Consider the following 9541-nt stretch of genomic DNA (forward strand, 5'->3'; position numbering starts at 1 on the left):
AAACCAAGATGTCTCCCTCTTATAGATAAGAAAGACTGCAAGCTTGTGCTATGAATCTAGTCATGGAAGGTTCCATTAACCCTGTGGGTGTGACCTGATCAATTTCTTTATTAAGCAATGGAGTCATCCCAGGTTGATATTCCTCAAATTTGAGAAGTCACAGACCCCAAGAACATATCTGAAGATTTATAGACCGAAATTTTCATAACTTAGAAGTTTCTCGTAGCAGCATTATTCATAATAGCCAGAAAGTGGAAACAAACCAACTGTCCAATATCTGATGAATGGATAAACAATGGGATATGATGAAAAAATATTCAGCCATAAAGGAAGAATGAAGTGCTGGCACATGCTACAACATTGATGAACCTTGGAAACATGCTAAATGAAAAAAGCCAGACACAAAAGGCCACATATTGTATGATTCCATTTATATAAAATGTCCAGAATAGGAAGAAGATTAGTGGTGCCAAGGGCTGGCGGAGAGAGGGGAATAGGCATTCACTGCTAATGGCCATGGGGATTTGGGGGAGTAATGAAAATGTTCTGGAATTATATAGTGATGATGGTTGCGAATCAACAACCTCGTGAATATACCAAAAACCACTGAATTATACGCTTTAAAAGGATGAATTTTATGGTATGTGAATTATATCTCAATTTAAAAAAAGTTATATTATTTTAGTTGACTACTGGGTATCAAGATACTTTGTGTGGGACAGTGAATCCTTGTGTCCAGATTCCCTTAATGAAGTGGTTAGCCAGGTGGTCCAGAAGGCATTTATGTTAACTTTGGATGACCACAGAAGGAGATCTAAAATTAAAAATATTCATAGATAAATTCTAGGCCCCAAGGACTCATCAGTGGAACTCCCAAGGGTCCATGAACACTGGTTTGAGAAACATTGGCTCAGATAACCTCCCAGGATTTGCTACCCTTTCACATGCTGTGTGATGAGGACTTTTCATAAGGTGCCTTCCCACGACAAAGCCTGACCAGGGACACCTTGGGATTTATAAGTCCCTTGGCTAAGCTGTGGTAACATAAGCAAATTACTCCATCTACACTCCAGGTAGTTGATTAAACATTATGATCTGTGAGGATGGAAAGGCATCAGCCCCATGATGAGATGAAAAAGGAGTTTGATACCAGGTAATCTAATGTGGAAAATCCTCTGAGGAAGGCCTCCCACTTGGCTTCACTTGGGTCATGGATTGACCATCCCTGATTTAAACATTGTGACCTTTCAAAAGGATCCCTAGCAACAGATTAAAGATGGATGCTACAAACTCAAATCAGAGGGGAAGGCCAGTGGGCATTCATGTAAGCAAGGGGGCTTTCCCGCGTGGTATTTTAGGCATGGGCAAAAGTCGAGGAGTACAGGATGTGGTTCATGACTGGCTTTTCTACTTATTTAGCTGGAGGGCAACTGTCTCAACTTTTTGATCTTTTGTTTCCTCACTTAGGAAAAAATCAGAAACTATCCCATCTCTTGGGCTGGTTGTTCAGATGAGTTCAGTTCATCAAACTTTTACCGAGCATCTGTTTTTATGTATTAGACACTGAGCTAGTGCTGAGAAGAAACTCCCTGCCCTCAGGAGCCCACAGCCTGGTGAGGGAGACTATTATACTGAGTGTGACGGAAAGAAATTTTATGTTTAAAGAACTTTGGAAACTATTGAATGCTATAAAACATGTGGTAACAATATATCTTGATTATCCAATATAAGTCAATAGTTGGTCTGATTCCTCGCTCCAGGTACTTCTCTAATAAGAACACTTCTGTAGAATTAAACATTGGGGCATTTATTGCATATTATTTACCTGGGTATTGACTGAACACACCATCTCCCATAATGACATTTTCATGTTGTGCCCACTAGGTGTCTCATTATTTTGCAAGAAAATGGAAAAGCACAACGCTTCCACGTGTATCACGAGTCAGCTGTAGCATCACTTGGCTAAAATTTCGGCCACTTTCAAGCAACCATTGTGTAAAATGCCAGTAGTGTAGTTGCTCCTCGTTTGAGAAGTAAGGGAAGATGTCTTTGTGGGTTCTTTCTCCTTGTCATAATCCGTGTACCTGCAAACTGCTCTCCTCAAAAATCCAGGACCAGGAAGCTGAAGTAGGAATTCTTCCACAAAGTGAATACTAGACCTCACAGGCAGCAGCGCTGCATCCCCACTGGTTTCCTGGGCTAGTGTCTAGCCATCGTCTGCATATGAGCTGACATCCCCAAACTACACCATACTATCTGTGTGCCGAATGTGTTCTTCCCTATTCATAGGTGCCAGTCAAAGGAGTCGTTTTTACAATACAATTCAGGATCTATTCTTGCATTGTGAATTTCAGGTTTGCAGATGACATACAAGTGCTTATCCCAATATTTTCATCTTTGTCCTACACGACTTTTCTTTAGATGGTCTATGGCAGAACCTTGTACCCATGAGTGACATCAGACGGAAAGGCACCAGATAACAAACAGAAGACTGAACACCTTAAAAAATTTATTTCCATTTTAAGAGCTCATCTACTCAGGCTTTCACACTCTCCTAATGGGAGTGTAAATGGCTATAACCTTTCTGCAATGCAATTTGGCATATCTATCAAGAATGTATTTTAAAAGTTTATATTCTTTAACTCTGTGTCTGTCAGGATCCCAGAAGAAAAGGGATTTCACCCAAAATGGCTCAGATGAAGAGACTTTAATAAAAGGACTGCTTATAGATGAGCAGACCAGGTTAAGGCAGTAAACACGGGATGTTGAGGCACCTCGAGCAGAACAACAGTGGGAAACTGTTACTATTCCTAGAGCTAAAGGGACAAAGGGAGGAAATAATCTATGGAATCCACTAAGAGCTGGAACAGTGAAGGAGGGACCACCAAGAAAGGAGGGTGTGCTGGAGGTGGGGAGGGGCATGCAGCGACTGCCTCAAAGCGGGAAGAAAGTGAGGAGGAGGTACCCCGACTTCTCTCTTCTTGCCCTCTCATCTCCTCCTGGTGCCACTCACTGACTGAATCCCTGGAAAGCCAAAGGGCAAAGCCCCTGGAGATGCAATCTATAAGGAAACAGAGTAGAATGAAGAAAGGCAGAGAAGAGCTGGGGGTAGGAATGGAAAATAACCAGCTCAATTCTATAATTCCATTTCAAGAACATATCCTAAGGACATAATCAAAGATGGAAGAAAAGAATTATATGCAAGAATATTCTTCATAGAATTAAGTGTAATAGTGAAAAAAATGAAAACAAGCTAAATTTCCTATAATGGAAGAATAGATAGATAATTATAGTGTACCCATACTTGGAATATCACTGTGTCATTATAAACATTTTTGAAGAATCTGTGATGATATGCAGAAATGCTTACCATAAAATGTTAATTGAAAAAAAGGACACAAAACTGTATGTGTAGTATTAACTCGATTCCATGAATATAGCATTAACTCAATTCTATGAGCATCTATACACAAAGGGAAAAATGCCTAAAAATGTTAACAATATTTCTTTTTTGAGGATGGGGTTACATTTTTATTTCTTCTTCATAACTTCTGATGTTGTTTTCTTTTCACAATAAGCATATGCTTTTGTGATCAGAGAAAAAAGTCAGTGCCAAAGAGGAGAGTCGATCTCATTGAAATGGACTCTATTCAATTTAAAATATTAATAATGGACACAGCAATTGTTTAAGTAAATTAAAACCAGTGACATGAAGGGTGAACCTCAATCTGTGTCTGTTTGATATATGGAGAAAAAGTGAAAGAAAAATGTCAGTTTCTACATGATATCAAATATTCAGGTCTATTAGATTATTTTAATTTTTGACTGTGCTTTTTACTCCTCACTCGAATGATGGGTATCATATTAATTCAGCTTTAGTTGACTCATTCTTATCTTACAACTCGGGAAGATCCAAGAAATTTCTATAACCTAAAAGTTGTTCCTTATGCTGAAATAATAATATTCTTTCTTTTAAATTTTATAGTTTAGTGTTCAGTATCTTTTTTTTTTTAATTCATTCTTTATTTTTTTTTTTAAAGATTGGCACCTGGGCTAACAACTGTTGCCAATCTTTCTTTTTTTTTTTTCTGCTTTATCTCCCCAACCCCACCCCCCCCTTACACAGTTGTATATCTTAGTTGCATGTCCTTCTAGTTGTGGGATGTGGGACGCTGCCTCAACGTGGCCTGACGAGCAGTGCCATGTCCGCACCCAGGATCTGAACCCTGGGCCGCCACAGCAGAGCGCACGAACTTAACCACTCAGCCACGGAGCCGGCCCCTTAGTATCATTTTTAAACTGTATTTTACTTTTTATAATTTACCCAAGTAATACACAAATACATTACTGTTTTAAAGATTCAAATACTTGAGTGTGGAAGTAAATAGAGGGCAGCAACACGGAAAGTCTTAATTTCCTTGATTAACAGAAACAATCCCCTGGGGTCAGCCCAGTGGCACAGCGGTTAAGTTCCCATGTTCTGCTTTGGTGGCCTGAGGTTTGCTGGTTTAGATCCCAGGTGCAGACATTTGCACTACTTGTCAAGCCATGCTGTGGCAGGTGTCCCACATATAAAGTAGAGAAAGATGGGCACAGATGTTAGCTCAGGGCCAGTCTTCCTCAGCAAAAAGAGGAGGATTGGCAGCAGATGTTAGCTCAGGGCTAATCTTCCAAAAAAAAAAAAACCAAAACCAAAGCAGAAACAATCCCCCATAAAGATATAGACATGGTTTGTCTTCATTTTGCAATCATTACAAATTTTGTGTATAAAATATGTGGTCATGAGTTTGATCATTGTTATCTGGGACTTGAGACTTCCAGTTGATTTGGGCCACAGATATTTGTGGTATCTTTTTGTGTTTAATGCCATTTGAAAAGATTTTCATTTGTCCTTTAATGTTTCAGTGTTATAGTACTTGGTATTTTCATTTTTTGCTGCACAGACTGAGTGTGCATGTACCCCAATAAACCACGGAGTCCTTCCTATTTACAGAAAAAAAGAAAGAAAAGATTCAAACAATACCAAGAACATCAAAGTTTCCCTTGGCTACCTGCTCACTTGGTCTTCCTCCCCTAGGCAACCTGTTTTCAGTTTGTTATGTAACTCTCAAGACATTTGCTTATCATTTACATGCACACATATGCATATAGAAATACATACTTTATTTTCATTTTCTAAGTAAATGGTGTTATAGTGTACATATTATTCTGCAACTTGCTTTTTTCACATATTGAAGCTCCACTTCATTCTTTTTCAGTGGTTCACAGTTTTCCATGGTTTGGATATTCCACATTTTATCTGACCACTCCTCGTGTTGATGGTCATTTAGGTTGTTTTTAGTTATCTACAATTTCAGAAAATGCTGCAGTCAAAAATCTTGTACATGCATCTATGTGCATATATGTGAGCATTATTTCTCTAAGGGAGCTATTGAAAAATGGAATTTCTGGTTTGAAAGGTATATGCACTTAAATTTTTACTTGGTAGTGTCTAGCAGCCTTCCATAAAGCTTCATCAATTTACGCTTCCAATGAATAGATGAGAAGATGCCAAGCCTCACTAATAATCAGGAAAATTAAAATTAAATCAGACACCATTTTTACCATTTTGGGTTCACAAATTTAAGAAGATTGATAATGCGAAGTATGGAAGAGGATTGAGCCATGTATCCTCAAATAAAAGCTCTTTTTACAACCAGCACCTACACATTAGCGACTCTTCCTTGGAGATTTATCAAAAGTGGTTTCGCTAGATTGTTGTGATAAATAAACAAACACCATTTCTGTTACAAGAGTGTTGATTTTTATACATGCTAACAGCTGTTAGCAAGTATTTACCCAGAGTGTTTTTATCAGGTATTATTGTTTTATAATTACTAATTCCTTAATTTACTAAGTAGATACGAATTTCTCCATTTTAATAACCACGTTTTGGCTTACAATTTATACCGCACGTTCTCAGAGGTTACTTCAATTGATCTCTGCCTCAGTGACAGTGTGAGGTGCTATTTCAGAGGAGAAAACTGAGGCTCAGAGAAGTTAAATGATTTTCCAAGGTCACACAGCCAGTTATAAGCAGAAGGGCTCAGGTATTCTGAGTCCCAGTACCATTATCTTCTCACTTTCTAAATTGTTTTTAAAACAAAGGACAGTGGAAGTCCTTCGCTGCCTTCTGTGGAGTTCAAGACATCCAAAAGGAACCACAGGGGGCAGCCTGGTGCAGTGGAAGACACATCAGGCTGGAAGCTGAGAACTGGCTTTTTATCTCTACTCTGTGCTCCTCCCAGCTGCGTGATCATAGGCAAATCATTTAGCCTCACTGGATCTCAGTTGCCTCTAGAAAAATAGACAGGATGCTCACTTACTAATATTGAAAGCAAGGGTGATGCCGCGCAGTTCCTCCTAGCTGTGAGATTTTATTTAAGCCAAACTTAAGACTAGTGCTCCTTCTCTGCTCGTACCTTTGATGAAGACTATTTTCTGCAATGGATTTATTCTCTGCAAATTTGAACCCACAAAGGAAAAACTTACTATACAATGCTTTCTTTGATTGAAGTCTAAAAATGTTCCCTTTTTCTTTTCTTTTTTTTAAACATTCTTAGGTAAACCCCTTGCTAAAGGGTAGGGAAATCCCCAGGGAACAGCAGCAAATGGTTTCAGGTAGCTGGCATCTGAAAAGATGTTTTCTGCCTGGATCTCTTACTACTTGGCATGACTCCAATTCCACCTACATTTTTTGTTGTCTATTATTACAGACTTTTTTTTCTTTAAGATTGGTACCTGAGCTAACAACTATTGCCAATCTTTTTTCTTCTTCTTCTTGTTCTTTTTCTCCCCAAATCCCCCCAGTACATCGTTGAATATTTTAGTTTCGGGTCCTTCTGGTCATGGCATGTGGGATGCTGCCTCAACATGGCCTGATGAGCGGTGCCATGTCCATGCCCAGGATCTGAACCCTGGCAAAACCCTGGGCCGCCGGAGCAGAGCTGGCAAACTTAACCACTCGGCCACCGGGCTGGCCCCCTGTTACAGATTTTTAAAGTGAGTTATTTTCCCACCCTACTTCCAATAGCATGAAAGCTTTAACCAGAGTTGTTCTTTATAGTTCCAACTTCCATAAGCTAAAGATTTTAAGAGCTGGACGGAGTCTTAAGAGATCACTTGATCCTGTCCTCTATCTTTGAACAGATAAAATATTTTCCCACTTAACAGAGGAAGCATCCAATGCCCAGACTTCCTGTAACTTATTCAAGGTTTCGCAGCTAGCAAGCCTCCTTGTACAGTACTTACTCCATTCTTACTGCATGACAATTTCTTGGTGATCCTGGCTCTCCCAGCAAATCACAATGAAAGTCAAAATGAGTAAACCATATGATCATTGGTTGTTTTCATTTCATCACACATCATGAATTCTTCTAGTTCCAACCATATTTTGATGCATTATTTATGAGAGCCATCTGGTCACAAGTTCGTGAAGAAAACTCTGGAATTTTAAAAGTATGCTTCATTTTTCCAAGAAACACACTGCATAGCATGGATCTATCCCTCACCTACTTATCAGTGATACATGGGACAATCAGATTTGCAAACTACATTCTTTCTTTAAAAGACTGAGGTATAACCTACATACAGTAAAGTGCCCAACTGTACAATTCTTAAGTATACAACTCAGAATATTTTTACACGTGCAAACACCACGTAACCACCACTCAAATCAGGACACAGAGCGTTACTGGCACCTCTGAACACCCCTTGTGCCCCATACCGGTCACTACCCTCCAAACATAACCATGATTTTAACCTCTATCACCAGAAATTCATTTTGAAGTTCAAAAAATTCTGGTTTTGAACTTCATACTAATGGAATCATACAGTATGGACTATCTCGTGTCTGCTTTCTTTCATTTAACATTATGTCTGCGAGATTGTTAACTACATTCTAAAAATGCAATTCACTTTCTAGCTCAAGTCCTCAGGGAATCTCTCAAAATTGAGTACATAATATGCCAGCTATACAGAGGTATGTGTGGTCTAAGAAAAAGGCAATGGAGAAAAGAACTTTTTTAAATGACTAGGATAGAATAATCTATACTGTCCTCATCACTTTCTACTCTTGCATCATCAATTTCCCTCTTCATCTCTGCTTTTAAATGGGCTCTGGGCCACCCAAGTATTCTCTTTTCTTCTCCCATTAATGGATAAATAACTTACACAACTTTCTTTACTTATTTATATCCAGCATTCCCCATCAGTGCTCCACAATCATTGGTCTAAAAGCTGGAAATGCCTCAAGCTATCATCTGACACAGACCTCTCTTATCAGCAAGAAAAGCATTATTATCCCCTATTTCCAGATTCAGCAAATATTTACTGAGCACACATAATCTTCGATGTATTTTTCTAGATATTATGGGGGGGACTACAAAAATGTAGCAGGCATGAGCCCTACCCTCATGAGCTTCCGGCAAGGCAGAGAAGCAGAGAAGTACAGATATCTACATAAAAGATCATAATACGAGCTATAGTGATAAATGACACCATTGAGTCAAAAGAAAAAAGATGTAGTGTGAGATCAGGAGGAAAGGTAACTTCTAGCTGGGGTTGTGTCAAAGAACCTTGACAGGAAGTATTTGTACTAGGAGGATTATTAAGAAGTAGGATGCCACAGCTAGGAAGGTTTAGTCATGCAATGATGGGGAAGGCATTTCAGATAGATAACTGTAAGGACAAGGACACTGAATTGGGAAATCATGTAGCACGTATAGGGAGTGGCGATGGAGTTTGACCCAAGAACAGAGCAAGTGATGAAGAAACTGGGGCCTAAGGTGGTTGTGCATTACCCAAGGCCATAGCACCAGGGAGAACTAGAATAGTGATTGAATCCCGGGCATCTTCCTGCTTTAATGTTCTTCCCATAATCTGATCAAGTCCATATTTTAGCTACTGCATGCTTTCCTTACAGCAGCCCACTCTATATTGTTCATTAATTAATTGTTTCAACAAACACTTATTGAATGTCTCCTACATGCCAGGCACAAATGGACACCGTGATCTTCAAGGCTGATTTGGCATGTGTTATAAAATAATTTTTCCAAGTGGGGAATAGGGCTGATATGATATTGGGCTAGGACAGATTTCCTTTCCCTTTAACTGCTAGAACTTGATTGGGTTATACTTCATAGCAAATACCATAAGTAACAGAGAATTAAATAAAACTACAAAAAAGGATCTCTGCATCATGTTTTTCTACATGACATCAATACACTGACTCTTATCATTGACTACACATGTGGTTTTTCCATAGCTACTTTTAGTCATGTTTGAGCAAGGGGTAATACAGGAGGATGTGAAACCTTCCATTCTTGAGCAAAAGTTTAAAAACACTCCTAATATTCTACTAGAACGAGACTCACTTCCTTTTAGCTTATCAACCACCAAAAGACATTTCCTCTTTGTACTTGTTATGTGTAATGTAACTATGGAGACGCAACACTTTCTCTGCAACTGACACAAATGATTCTGGTTTTAATGTACTCATTTT

General features: G+C 38.9%; 1 long non-coding RNA gene across 1 annotated transcript; it reads right to left on the bottom strand.

Annotated features, from left to right (window-relative positions):
* Positions 1-5146: 5146 nt before the first annotated feature.
* On the bottom strand, positions 5147-7483 carry LOC139076097 (uncharacterized). Its single transcript, XR_011527364.1, has 2 exons — positions 7291-7483; positions 5147-5345 (listed from the first exon to the last, which is right to left on the bottom strand). It is a non-coding gene; the product is annotated as an uncharacterized lncRNA (long non-coding RNA).
* Between the last annotated feature and the right edge of the window lie 2058 nt (positions 7484-9541).

The sequence above is a fragment of the Equus przewalskii genome, chromosome 1 (assembly GCF_037783145.1).
Source record: "Equus przewalskii isolate Varuska chromosome 1, EquPr2, whole genome shotgun sequence".
Classification (NCBI taxonomy): domain Eukaryota; kingdom Metazoa; phylum Chordata; class Mammalia; order Perissodactyla; family Equidae; genus Equus; species Equus przewalskii.